This window comes from Podarcis vaucheri, assembly GCF_965113315.1.
Source record: "Podarcis vaucheri genome assembly, chromosome: 5".
NCBI lineage: Eukaryota > Metazoa > Chordata > Lepidosauria > Squamata > Lacertidae > Podarcis > Podarcis vaucheri.
In genome coordinates, this window is record NC_138763.1 from 22,494,085 (window position 1) to 22,508,328 (window position 14,244).

At 42.4% G+C, this 14,244-nt stretch overlaps 1 protein-coding gene across 10 annotated transcripts in view; it reads left to right on the forward strand.

The window, feature by feature from the left end:
* Positions 1–14,244, forward strand: part of VEPH1 (ventricular zone expressed PH domain containing 1) — a 174,026-nt gene that overhangs the window by 20,507 nt on the left and 139,275 nt on the right. For 5 of the 10 annotated variants that reach the window (XM_082224096.1, XM_082224091.1, XM_082224100.1 and 2 more), the window contains exon 2: positions 4,499–4,579. The gene's annotated coding sequence lies outside the window, so the exon portion shown is untranslated. Of the gene's footprint in view, positions 1–2,875; positions 3,214–3,399; positions 3,423–4,045; positions 4,067–4,498; positions 4,580–6,185; positions 6,313–9,605; positions 9,699–12,377; positions 12,448–14,244 lie in introns of those variants that run through there. The other 5 variants (XM_082224093.1, XM_082224094.1, XM_082224097.1 and 2 more) reach the window with 5 other exon arrangements.

Here is a 14,244-nt window from a genome sequence, read left to right on the forward strand (position 1 = left end):
TTATTTTAATTATTTGCCTTAGCCATAAGCAACTGCAAATCCACCATAAAACAAAAATGCGGGTGTTTTATTTCTAATATTCCAAAACCACATTAGCTAATACTCCTAGCATAACTAATTTATGAGTCCTATCCAACCAGGTTATAAAGAAAAACTTTCTCAATATCACTATCTCAGCAGCATTTGGAGTGAATTTAAAATTGCATTCATGTACACAGATTGTTCCCCTTTTCTTGCTAGCTAGTCAGGCAAAGGATGCAGCAGACCAAGTAATTATCATAATTTGCTTGCTAGCAAGCATTCTCATTCCTGAACAGGGGAACAAAAGAGACACTGTGCAAAAATGGGGCCAAGAGGCTGTTTCTATATTTAGCATAAATGGGCACCATCCAGCCAAGTTAAGCATTTTTAAGTCCTGTTGATGTCAAGTGGATTGTTGAGCATATGCTTATATATCTGACTGGCTCATGCTTTAAACTTCAGTCTAAGGGCCAAACTCAACATGACGTTAATTGTGTGGATGCAGCTAACACACACACACACACACACACATTTGCTTCTTCTTTGGTGATCACTCGTAGCCAAGTAATATTTTCTTCCATGGACACGTTTTAACAGTGAGTCTGTAAGTGACTATGGAGACCAATTCTGGATCCACATGTCCTTCCACAGTGGGGACATAGGTTTCTGGGCAGGAGTTGATCACGGTGAGGGTTTGCCAAGCGTGTCTTCCTCTTAGTGCGTTTCTCCCTTTTGTCCTGAGTTTGAGAGTCTTCAAAGCCCATGACACCTTTGGTAGAGGCTGTTCTCCAACTGGAGTGCTTGCAGGCCAGTGTTTCCCAGTTGTCTGTGTTTATACTACACTTTTTAAAGGTTTGCCTTGAGAGAGTCTTTGAGCCTCCTTTGTTGACCACCAGCATTACACTTACCATTTTTAAGTTCGGAATAGAGTAGTTGCTTTGGAAGACGATAATCAGGCATCCACACAACATGACCAGTCCAGCGAAGCTGATGTTGAAGAATCGTTGCTTCACTCTTTCATGCAAAGGTGAAGCACCCTTGGCACTGCAAGGGGTGGGGAGGAAAAGGCTTATAATCCCTCCCACTTCACCTTCCAGAGAATGAAAATGGCCTCCTTCACCAACAATGCTGCTATTTGAATTCAGAGGGAAAGTTCTTCCTGCTGGCGCGTCTTTCATATCCAAAACAAAAACATCATTGAAACAAAGGAAATCTCTCATACCTGCACACCTTGATTGTATCCACCTGCTGTTGGTATTGTTTTTGATGGCTACAGGCTACTTACGACATTGATTATTTTATTGCATTTATACCCCACTTTTTCCCTCAAGGTGGCACACATGCTTTCCCCCTGCCCTCTTCCTTTAATCTCCACACCAACCCTGTGAGATGGGCTAATGACTGGCCCAAGCATCATGGACAAGCAGGGATTGAAGCCTGATCTCCCAGGTCCTAGTCTGACACAGTAACCACACTGGCAAGGAATCACCTAGTAGGAAACCACCTGGTAGGAATCAGAAAGCAAAACAGACAGGACCGATGTTAATGAGCAGACATGGCAGGGGAAATCAGGAGACTCAAATGAGGGCTCAGCTCCAGGATTTGTGCGCCAGGGGGAGCTTTGGAGAAGGCACACCCAGGGAACCCCTTCTGATCTCATGTGTGAATTTTCGCATAGTGCCTTTGAGTTTCTTGGGATTCTTGGGCAAAACGAGAACAGGGCCACTGGTTGTTGTTGTTGTTTAGTCGTTTCGTCATGTCCGACTCTTCATGACCCCATGGACCAGAGCATGCCAGGCACTCCTGTCTTCCACTGCCTCCCGCAGTTTAGTCAAACTCATGCTGGTAGCTTCGAGAACACTATCCAATCATCTCGTCCTCTGTTGTCCCGTTCTCCTTGTGCCCTCCATCTTTCCCAACATCAGGGTCTTTTCCAGGGAGTCTTCTCTTCTCATGAGGTGGCCAAAGTATTGGAGCCTCAGCTTCAGGATCTGTCCTTCCAGGGAGCACTCAGGGCTGATTTCCTTCAGAATGGATAGGTTTGATCTTCTTGCAGTCCATGGGACTCTCAAGAGTCTCCTCCAGCACCATAATTCAAAAGCATCAATTCTTCGGCGATCAGCCTTCTTTATGGTCCAGCTCTCACTTCCGTACATCACTACTGGGAAAACCATAGCTTTAACTATACGGATCTTTCTTGGCAAGGTGATGTCTCTGCTTTTTAAGATGCGGTCTAGGTTTGTCATTGCTTTTCTCCCAAGAAGCAGGCGTCTTTTAATTTTGTGGCCACTGGATCTTTTGCCAAATGAAAAAAAAATGATGCTGCGTTATAATATGTCGACCATTGTCTACACTTGGCGATGCCAGTGACTGAACCTGGGACCTGCTTGCAAGAGAAATGCTGTACTGCTTAAGCTATTGCCCTTCCCATAAATGCATCTGACAGTTGCTCAAGGTGGCTGCCCTCAGAAGCCAGTCCCATTAGGGCTATATAGGTCATGCCAACACAGTCTGTCATATCCAAGGATCCAGCGTTTGCATAAATCCATATAACACTTTAAGTTTTAAATTGGGGGTTTGGTGCAATGCCAGCTACTGTTTTTGAAAGGCTCTCCACTCTCCTTCTTTAGCCTCTTGTATTCCTAAAAAAAAAAAGAGAAAAAAAGTTCAGTCTCCTAACTTTTCTTTCCCTGATAAGAGGCCCTACGACTTATATTAACTTCTAAAAAATGCTCTTTGCTACGTTGAGCAGTTTATTCATTAACTGACTAGAGAAGCACTCATCTCCTCTTTCAGGAAGGAAAACAAAACAAAGAACCCCAACCCTGTACTATTAGAACTGTAATGATTCAAAGGCGCAAATCTACTCCTGTTGCCTTTTTCACTCTGGCCACTTAAGTTTTGTAACCAATTAATCTGGTTTTGGAGTGACGGAGTTTGGGGAGAGAAACAGAGGGAAGATATTTGTTTGCTTGATTCCACATGACAACTCCAGGGTAACTGAATAGACTGTACGGTTGGTTTGACAAGGCAGAACATTCAGCCAGCAGCTTCACATACCAGAGGCAGGGGGTTGGCAGGGGGACTCTGACAGTTGTAATGGATTTTATCAGAATTTCTCCAAAGGCTTGACTGTTTTCTCTTCAATTATTAATGCTTTGCAGAGGGGTTGTTTGCCCCTCTTTCTGCGAGGTAATGAATAACTATTAACTTAAACCAATATGCATTCCTATTAGTTTTTTTTCCACGGATGAATAATGAATTGTGTGCGGGGTTGGGGGGGGCAGAGCCTCAGATTTCTGCATGTCAAAACACCAAAGTTGATTTCTGAGGGAGCATAAAACGCAACTTTAGAAGTTGTGGCGGTTTGGGAAACGACATGGCTATTGCTACAGATGTTTGTGTGTGAACTGGCATTAACGTTGCTCTTTAATATGTGGGCTGGCTATGGCGTGAATTGGGTTCAGATGCTACTGGAAGAGGAAGCAGGCTCTGTTTAGACCGCAATGTTTCACTGTGTACATATAGATGGATTCTTTTCACCTTTCTTAATTTCACTTCAGTTCTCCAGGACAACGCATTTTCTCTCCCGCCGCCTTTGTTTACAAAATGCTGTATTGTGGCAGCCTTAATTTGGGGGCAAGTTCAGTTTAGGAGAACAAAAATATCATTGTTTCATTGCAGAGTTTCTTTAATAGATGTCTAGCTGCCAGTCACTGAGGCAGACCCCAAGAGCATTGAGGAAACGCTGTGTAGTTGCACTCACAATGGATTCTGAGGGTCCCAGTCGACTGATTGTGATATTTTGAATTGAACTTTTTCTGAGTTTAGGCTTCTCTGGGATGCTTCATTTTGTCTGCCTCCAGTTTAAACCAAAATCAAGTTTAGCTATAAGTTTGTAACGTGTCTAGAACTGTTTTGGCTCACCTAAGTACTAATACACTAAATATTATGAAAATAAATAATAACTAACAACAACATGTTATGCATGCTTACTCAGAGGTAAGTTTCATTGTGTTCAAAGGGGCTTACTCCCAGATTGTATGTGGAATTGTATTTTGGTTTCTCATTGTTCCCATTTTAAGTTCATTTCTCTATATTTTGATATCAGCTTCCAATTTTAAAAAAAATTCTTGTGAAAAGTAAGCAGAATTATAGTGCAAATTTTCCCTAAGATATGCATTTTTTATGCAATTTTGCACAATGTAATGTTTTTTGCATATGGATTTTCCCCCAAATATAATGCATTTTGTATATTATTTTTCACTAATATATTATTTTTATGCACACTTTACGCAAGTATATGTCTCTTGGTACATATTACTTGGCTGGAGAACTGCACTGCAAAATTTGGAGAAGTGTGAATTTCAAAGGATAGCTGTATTTCGGTTTACAAATTTGTTTAGCAATGTATGAATTAGGTTGCTTCACCTTTAAATGTGAACTGAATTGAATTTCTCCCCATCCACACTTCCAGGTCAGTGAATACAAGACTTCATGCTAACAGCGCAATCCAGCATGAATTCAGCCCCTTAAATTCAGTGGGGCTTACTCCTAGGTAAGTGTTTCTAGGGTTATATCCTTATTTACTTACGTTTTGTCAACTCTGCACCTCTTAACCTTCAACTCTTTATAGAAACATTAATTTGTGATTGAATATTCAATGCAGAAGTATTGCAAAGTACTGTAGAAGATTACAAAATAACATTGTGATATTCCTTCATCTTCTGCAAATGTATTGTTACTGCTCAGTTGTCACTAAACAGCTCAGAAGGATACATGAGCAGCTCAAATACTGTAACAAAAGTTAGCTACATTTGTTTCAGCATTTCAGGCGATAGTCCTCAAAGAACTGTTGTCCTGTAATAACCTGATTATGGGCATTTATGTTGGTCAACTAAATTCGGAAGGACATATTGCCTGTACTGGATCCCAGGTGTTGGTCATGTTTCTAATCTAATGGTTAAAAGGGGGCAGTGTTTGCTTCTGATTCTGGCTGAAGAATCACCTCACAAATAAAAATATATAATATATTCATAGCCTTTAAAATTTAGGTTTACAGTGGTACCTCGGGTTACATACGCTTCAGGTTACACACTCCACTAAGCCAGAAATAGTGCTTCAGGTTAAGAACTTTGCTTCAGGATAAGAACAGAAATCGTGCTGTGGCGGCGCAGCAGCAGCAGGAGGCCCCATTAGTTAAAGTGGTGCTTCAGGTTAAGAACAGTTTCAGGTTAAGAACGGACCTCCGGAACGAATTAAGTACCGGTACTTAACCTGAGGTACCACTGTATTTTAATTTAAGAAAGTGGAGTGCATTTTATGACCTCCTTTTGTCAAGGAAGGAAGACTACATCCTCATGCTAAATATTATATAGACTAAAGGCAATCCTAAAGCGATATCCCCCAGGTTAGGGTCTAGCAGATCTCCAGCTGAGCATATCTACTTCTTAGCTTGGCTCAGCTGGGACAAAGCTGGCTGAACCAAGCCTCAGGCATTCTGAGGGTGTTGTGGAGTGGGACAGGAGGAAGTTTTAGGCTGGATCCTAAGTTTCTCCAGCATTGTCACATGATGTGGCATAAATTAATCCAGTAAAAAGGAGGCTGTAACAAACTATTTTGGGTGGCGCTGTGGGATAAACCACAGAGCCTAGGACTTGCTGATCAGAAGGTCAGCGGTTTGAATCCCCACGATGGGGTGAGCTCCCATTGCTTGGTCCCAGCTCCTGCCAACCTAGCAGTTCGAAAGCACGTCAAAGTGCAAGTAGATAAATAGGTACCGCTCCGGCGGGAAGGTAAACGGCGTTTCCGTGCGCTGCTCTGGTTTGCCAGAAGCGGCTTAGTCATGCTGGCCACATGAACCGGAAGCAGTACGCCGCCTCCCTCGGACAATAAAGCGAGATGAGCGCCGCAACCCCAGAATCGGTCACGACTGGACCTAATGGTCAGGGCCCCTTTACCTTAACAAACTATTTTACAGCTTCTGCTGGGATTTAGGCCAGCTCCAGCCAATAGTAGCCCTGCCCCTGAACAGAGTTTGGATCTAGCATACTTTATGCCATCTTAATTTAAACCATCATAATTTATGCTGGCTTCCATATTTAGGATTGCTCCCTAAGCATCTACATCTGATTGATTTGTTTTTTCTTTCTATAATTGATTAGTGTTCAAAAACTGGAATGTAGAACTGGAGGCTTTCAATGGACTAGGTCAGTCCTTCTATTCCTCTGAAGTCAAACTATTTACCTGTGAGGCATCACCAGAAACTGACGCTGGGTAATTTGGATACAGGTAGGCCTACCAACCAGGAAATATGTTAGTGGCCCAACCAGTAAAACTATATTTTATCATGTCACCCATAGTGGTGTCTGGAGAGGAGGTAAAGTCTATATTTTTCTACGCTGTGCCTCCCACCTGTTGGGTTCCAGCTGTTCTGCCCATCCCTGATGCTGGACACCAGTATTTTGAAAAACCCTTTTAAAAAAAATCTTATTTATTGTATTTAAATATTTTTACATCAGTTTTCTGCCCAGATCATCAAAAAGTTTAAAACATCATTAAATACAAACATAAGGTTAAAAGAAATACAGTCACTAATTTTTTTAATCCCCTAAAATTAAAGCTATCAAAAGATTTCACAGGAGAGGAATAAAACCCCAGACTAGCAGAGATCTGGTGAAGCAAAGGTGTGTGTATGTGGTTTTGTTTTGTTTTTGTTTTTAAATTCATTTAAAAAAAAACATGAAGAAAGGTCCATCTGGCTGCCTGGGAGTTGTGGGCACAACAAACGACAAGATCCTGTCTTGCACTCCAGCAGCCTGATAAGCCTCTGAACATAACAGGATGCGAAGCAAGGCATTCTGAATAACTGCAGTGTTTGGACAGGTTCATATGAGAGAAGGCAGCCTTTCGAGTTGGCCACACCAGAAGGATGCTAAAATGTACGCTGAGATTTAAAGAAACTCTTGCATATTGTCGATTTCCAACTTTTCTTTTCCTACCAGCGCTGCAGCAGAGGCAGCCCCTAAATGGGTCTAGAATGTAATATAATAAGTCAGACTTCTGGTCTATCTAACCCAGCCTTTCTTAACCTTGGGTCCCCAGATTTGTTGGACTACAACTCCCATCACCCCTAGCTAGCAGGAGCAGTGGTCATGGATGATGGGATTTGTAGTCCAACAACTTCTGGGTACCCAAGGTTGAGAAAGGCTGATCTAGCTCAGCTTGTCTGCAATGACTGGCAGCAGCTCTCCGGGGTTTCAGATGGGACATTCCTGGTTGTTCTACCTGGAGATGCCAGGGACTAAACCTGGAATCTCAGGCTTGCAAAACACATACTCTACCACTGTGGATCTTTGGGTTTTGCCCATCTACAGGAACATAAGCTCTAACGACAATGAAAGACATGTATATACCCCCAAATTAGACTCTACTATAAGTAAACCATCTTTATAATAACTTTCCCTCTGTAATAAATCTCCCCCTTTCAATATGGTAAGGAATCTTTTAAGTTAGTAATGTGAAATTTGTAGGTGAAAATAACAGTGTGTGTACAGTGGCACCTCGGGTTAAGTACTTAATTCGTTCCGGAGGTCTGTTCTTAACCTGAAACTGTTCTTAACCTGAAACTGTTCTTAACCTGAGGTACCACTTTAGCTAATGGGGCCTCTTGCTGCCGCCGGGCCGCCGGAGCCCGATTTCTGTTTTTATCCTGAAGCAAAGTTCTTAACCTGAAGCACTATTTCTGGGTTAGCGGAGTGTGTAACCTGAAGCCTATGTAACCTGAAGTGTATGTAACCCGAGGTACCACTGTATAGTGAACCATATAGATGAATACTAATTCTTGGGACAGCTTCATTAACTATAAGCAGTATAAAGAGCTGAATTTACAAGTGCAAAGTATAAAACATATGCAGAACAACTTGGACTGAATCACTTCCCTGAATACTTTGGTTGCAGCTGGCATCTTTATTTGCTTACGTGAGTTTACATGCTGTCTATGGCCTGGTTAGTCAAAATGAAGGGCAGGAGCCCGTCGTGACAGAAGGAAACTGAGAGACATGTAAGAAACAATGGCTGTTTTGTAGGAAGTGTCTCAATGTATGTGTCTGATCCCATGGGAACTGCAGCAGACCATACATGCTTTGTGGAAGTAAGATGCTCTCTTTCAAGATATTGTTAATCCTTTCCTTTCACTGGAAACATATTTGTGAATGTTGTTGAAAAGTTGCCTGGGAGATTCTATGAATTCTACAACAATAAAAATAAAACAACTTATGTTGCTCCGGAAGGATGCAAAGGATGGCAAACATGTTATGGCCAAAGAGGAAAATTTATTATTATTACTATTATATAGTTATTTATTTATACCCTGCCTTTTCCCCTGATAGGACTTTAATATTATCCAGAATGAGAAAATGAACACTTGGTACTCAAAAGTTACAGTTTGCCACGTGTCTGATGAAGGTTTTGGATTGAAACCAGTCTAGTTTTATTGATTTTAAACTGGCTTTAAGCCTAAACCTTGCTAGCCAGAATGCCTGCATCATTTCATTAAAATCAATGCAAACATGACATTTATGTTGAACAAAGTCAGGTCTGGGTTGCGTTTCATATTTAAGGTTCGGTTAGAGAATTTGTGATTAATAAATTGTGTAGAATGTAGATTCACACATCTGTTTTCAGCATCAGAGCAAACAGGCCATCAGGTGAGACATTGCTGTGTTGGGTTCATCCCACTGTCTAGAAGCTACTTTCCCCACAGTCAAGTTAGGTAGCCCCACCATCCTTGGGCAAAACATTCCCTGCAAACATATTGCTGCTATGTCACTTTTAAAGGCACAGACATAAACTATCAGAATGTAAAAGCTAGTTTTAAATGTGTGTTGTTGAAACCTCCACAAAGTTTGCCTCATCTCATATACCAGCTGTGATCTAAGCTGGAAGGAGAGAGCCTGGGCTGCAATTAGCCCATGCTCTGGTAACCTCCTATTTAGACTAATGTAATGCGTGGTGGATGGGGCTGCCTTTCAGTGGCGTAGCGTGGGGGGTGCAGGGGGGACCGGCCGCACTGGGCGCAACATCTGGGGGTTAGGGTTAGGGGGCGCAAATCCACGGGTTAGGGGGGCGCAAATTACTTGCCTTGCCCCGGGTGCTGACAACCCACGCTACGCCACTGCTGCCTTTAAAGATGGTCTGGAACAGTTAGCTCAGACTAATACTGCAAGGTTATTAAGTGGGACTGGTCCCTTTGACCATTTATGTCTGTCCTTGTCAGCTGCCCTGGCTCCCCATCCATTTGTGGGCCCAATTTAAAGTACTGGTTTTAATCTTTAAAGCCCTAAACAACTTGGGATCAGTTTATCAAGAATACCCTCTTCTCCCATATGTAAGTACCTGAACAGTAAGGTCTTTTTTCGAGAAGGTTGAGAAGCAAGACATAAAATGAAAGGTTGAAGGAAGTGAATGTTTGCTGCTTAACGTGAAGAAAATTAAGGAGAGCAGGGAGGGCAAGTGATAAATTTCAAATATGTAGAAGTTGCCTTCAAAACATGTAACAATTATTCTCTTGTTCAGTTAGCATGAGGTTTTATTTTTCTGGAAGAAAATATTAGGAGGAAAAAACAAAGCTTGAGGAAAAAACCTTTGACTGAAACATGTTACACCTAAAAGGGCAAGTCTCATTTATAACTTCCTTAAATAACTGCTTGAGCCAAATGCATTTTTCTTAGAATTGTTCCTGTTTCCTTAAAGCGAAGGGGCAAAAAATGTAAGCCGGCAAGTTTGCTTTGTGCTATAAATCACTTAATCTAGTTCTATTCAGGCTCTAGTGATAAGAGGTAAATGACACAAGGCTTATATAGGCCCCAGAGGCAGGCAGCACACCTTATATTGTGTCATATATACCTAATAAACACATTGCAGAATACATCTGGGATGAATCCCCCCCCCCAAAAAAAACCCTCCTTCAGGGAAGAACTAGAGTTTAGCAGTAGAGCACATGCAAAGGTCCCAGATTCATCCCTGGACATCTCTAGTTGAAAAGATGAAGAAAGGCCACTGCCCAAGACCCAAAAAAAACCATTGTCAGTCTAAGCAGCCAGCACCAGGCTGGATGGATCAATGGTTGACTAAGACAGCTTTCCATGTTTTTAAAGAAACACGATCTTGTGGTAAGGGCTGCGCCCCACTGTAATATGATAATCAAAAGCTGTGGATTCCACTCACCAGCCTCCTATTGGGCTGGGAAATCTGTGACCCTCAGATGTTGTTGGATTATAATTCCCACCATCCCTGAACATTGGCCATGTTGGCTGGGGTTAGGGGGAGTGGATCTACATCTGGAGAGCAGCTCTCTGGAGAGTTCCCTATCCTTGGACAAAATGATGGTGGGTCAAGATGAGAAACACTGATTTTGACAGCGGTTGCTGACGCTTCATTTCACTTCCATCTTGTGTTTATTCCTGGAATGTACAGTGGTGCCTCGCAAGACGAAAAGAATCCGTTCTGTGATTCTCTTCGTCTAGCCTTTTTTTTGTCTTGCGAAGCAAGCCCATTGACGGATTAGCGGATTAGCGCTATTAGCGGCTTTTAGCGGCTTATCTGCTGATCGGATCAGCTGATAAGCGGCTTAGCGGCTTAGAAAAAGGGGGGGGAGGAAAAAAACACCAGCAGGAACTCGCAAGACATTGTCGTCTTGCGAAGCAAGCCCATAGGAAATTCGTTTTGCGAAGCGCCTCCAAAACGGAAAACTCTTTCGTCTAGCGAGTTTTCCGTCTTGCGAGGCATTCGTCTTGCGGGGCACCACTGTATAAAGAAACGAGAGGCTGAAATGAATTCAGGAATTGTAATACTGGGACAGTATTACACATTCAGATTTTTTCAAAAAAGTGTGCCCCCCGCCGTTGATACTGCCGCCTGAGGTGGTTGCCGTACCATGAGTCATGGGTAGGCCAGCCTTGTTATATTGGCTTCAGAAGAGCTCTGTTGCTATGGCTACTCCAGTCCTGAGAAGTGAGGGCACTGATAATTCTCTTGTTAAAATCGGCACAGACTACAGTTCCCAAGATCCCCTGGTTTCGAGGAAATGACAAACCCATTGAACTCTCTCTGTGTGTAGAGGCTTCCTGAGTTGCATTGCTATGCCATGTTCATGTTGAAGTGCACAAATATGTTGGGGTTGTGGGTATTACATATCATAAACTGACCCAAGAGGGCTGCAGGCAGCTCCTTCAGGCCTTTTTTGTATTCATGAGCTGTTTTATTCTTTGGAGAAATAATGGCTTCTCCATAGAAGTTTCATTCATTTGCTCTCTTTCAAAGAACAAAAAATATTGCAAGCCCACTGGGGTTTCTTCCCAGGAGAGGATAGTTTTCCATCAACAGAGAGCTCTCTTTTATCCACTGGAAACAACAGGCACTCAAGTCGAACAGGCTTTTTCGGCTTTTGTCCCAATAATAGAGGCTTTCATTCACAGTTAAGGCTGCTCTGCTTTTAGGTCCTTTCTGGTCACCTGACGAAGCCCTGGGTAACTTTTTAAGGCTGCTTTAGGCTGCATTCCTCAAATTCTTTATTCGTGGCCCTGTAATTAACAGCTTCAGGTTCACTGCGTTAACAGTAGATTCCATAACTTTCCACTTGTTGTGCCCTTGGATGCTGGACTGTTGCAACAAACAGGCAAAGCTGCACATCAACCCTGATTCTCAAAATACGCAACTTTGCTGCTGCAAAAAAAGAGAGAGAGAGAGAGAGAAACCAAAAAGCCCTACCTGTGGATGCTGTTCTGGAGTCATGTTCAGGTAAAGCATTGTATATGCTTCCTTTCTAAAAGGGTTCCTTTCTAAAGTAAAATCAGAAATGCCGAAAAAGCACCTCTATTTTGAACCTGTTTTCTCATACCACAGTACTTTTGTTAATTTCAAGTGTTTTGTCATTTAGGCTACTGAATCAGACAGAGAACCTGACCTGTCAGTGCAGTTTTGATTTACCCCCTGCCTCGTGTTTTATTGCTAGGCTGTGTTTGTTAATTACCAAGATGCATACTCATTTATGGATAATTCTGTAATATTAGTTTTTAAAAGGGCAAGAGGAAAAGATGACAAGTGTCCATTTTATGGCAGGAAAAATGATACACAAACTGGATGTTTTTATAGAGGCATTTCCTGCCACTATACTTTATTGTGTTCTACACAATTTTCTTTTTAAATTCTATTGACATGAATGGTATTAAATCAGTGTCACTGGGACTAATGGAAGGAGGTGGTTCAGTACAAACTATTTTACTCTTCCAGCTTTGCAGTTAAAGGTCAGACTGACATTTTAGGTGAGATACAATTTGAATGTTTTTCTCAGGAAGAGTCAGGAAAAGACTGTGTGCTTTTTGAGCTTAGAGCCGCTGTGACTACATTTTGTACCAGGACTGAAAGGTACTGGCAGTGAAATGTGTGCTGGAGGTGACCTCTTCCTACTGCATGCCTAGCAGAATTATATAAATGGGAAGCTGGCTTCCATTCCATAATGTGGCCTATCTCATATACACACACACACACACACACACACACACACACACACACTGATATACACACACACACAGATAATACACACACACACAGATAATAGCCAATATCCTCAGAAACCCAAAAGACAAAATCCAGCTGGAAAACCAAGGGGTCTATGAAATACCCTGCAAAGTCTGCCCAGCCACGTACATTGGACAAACAAACAGACGAATAAATACACGTATCGCAGAACACAAGAATGCCGTCAAAAAAGAAGAAAAAACTTCCTCTCTTTTCCAACACATGAAAGAAACAGGACACGAAATTAATTTTGCAGATTCCAAATTGCTCTTTAACATGGAACATCACCACAAGAGAATAATCATGGAAGCCATCGAGATAGAGAAACACCCTCACAACATGAACAAGCGTGACGACACGTCCCGCCTGCCAGACATCTGGAAATTAGCCCTCCCCACAAAAACCGACACCAGAACCAGAGGCACACAGAACGCCGTCACCAATCAACCACACCAGACCCAAACCCAGACCCTCTCCACAGACATATTACAGACTCCATCCAGTAGCCAAACTATAGTGGCACCTCCGGATGCTGCACCCCCCTGCAATCCCTACACAGATCTGGCTGGCACAAGGCACAAAACCACAGCTCGCCCCTATACACGAAGCCAAGCCAGAGCACAACTAAATGCAGCACAGCCATCTTCTCAGAAAAACTCTTCACAAGCTCAAGAGGTCAAGACACAAAAGCTTTAGCAACTAATCTACACTTAATGACCCACCCAGTGGTATTCAGAATATCACTCATGAAATCACTCAAGATATCCCTCAAGTAATTAAGGAACAAAAGAAGAAGAGGCACACTAATCTAGGAACTTCCTCTCTGCCCAGAACGTTGGAGGCTATACACCACACCCCTCAACAGTATTTATAGGAACTCAAACACCAGATTCTGCTCTGTTCCAGTAACAAGAAGCCGAAAGCACCAGCCTGAAGATGACGAGTGAGACCTCGTCGAAACGTCGCACGGACACCCCGACTCTTACACGGGAAGACACCCGAAGACACCAAAACCTGCATATATATATCAGTATATACACAAGACTGGGTTGCAATGGACAGGGAAGTGAGTGTGCAAAGCAAGGTAGCATTCTAAAAATTTAGCTGATACTTCCATGTGCAGTGTTGCCAAGAACTGAAAAGGGGCTGCTTTTCTTTAGCAGGGTAAAGAGGAGGGTCATAGTGAAGTAAGAAGTTGGATTGCATTTAGGATATTCACATAGCCCTCTTATCAGTGATAAGAGTATCACTCAGAGAGAATAACAATCACAAGGGTGAATAGGCAAACTTGCTTTTTTGCTCTGGGTGTCAATTAGCCCATGAGATTAGTGACATGAGATTTTATTTTATTTTATTAAGTCCATCAGTTCATTAGCGGGCACATGCCAGATTCAAAAATTAGAGAGTGGCATTGCTTGTGCCTTGGAGTGGTTATCTCTCTACTCTACTAAGGCAGCCAGCCGGAGACTTTTGCAAATTGTAAGCGGGATTGTAAGCCTGACTTTATACCACAGGCACTGTTGTGTGTGTGTGTGTGTGTGTGTGTCCAGTGTACAATGTGCTAACATTGACAACATGAGTTCTGAGATGTGCTGAATTCATGTTTATATTTATCATTACAATATATTGCACCCATCCTCCAAG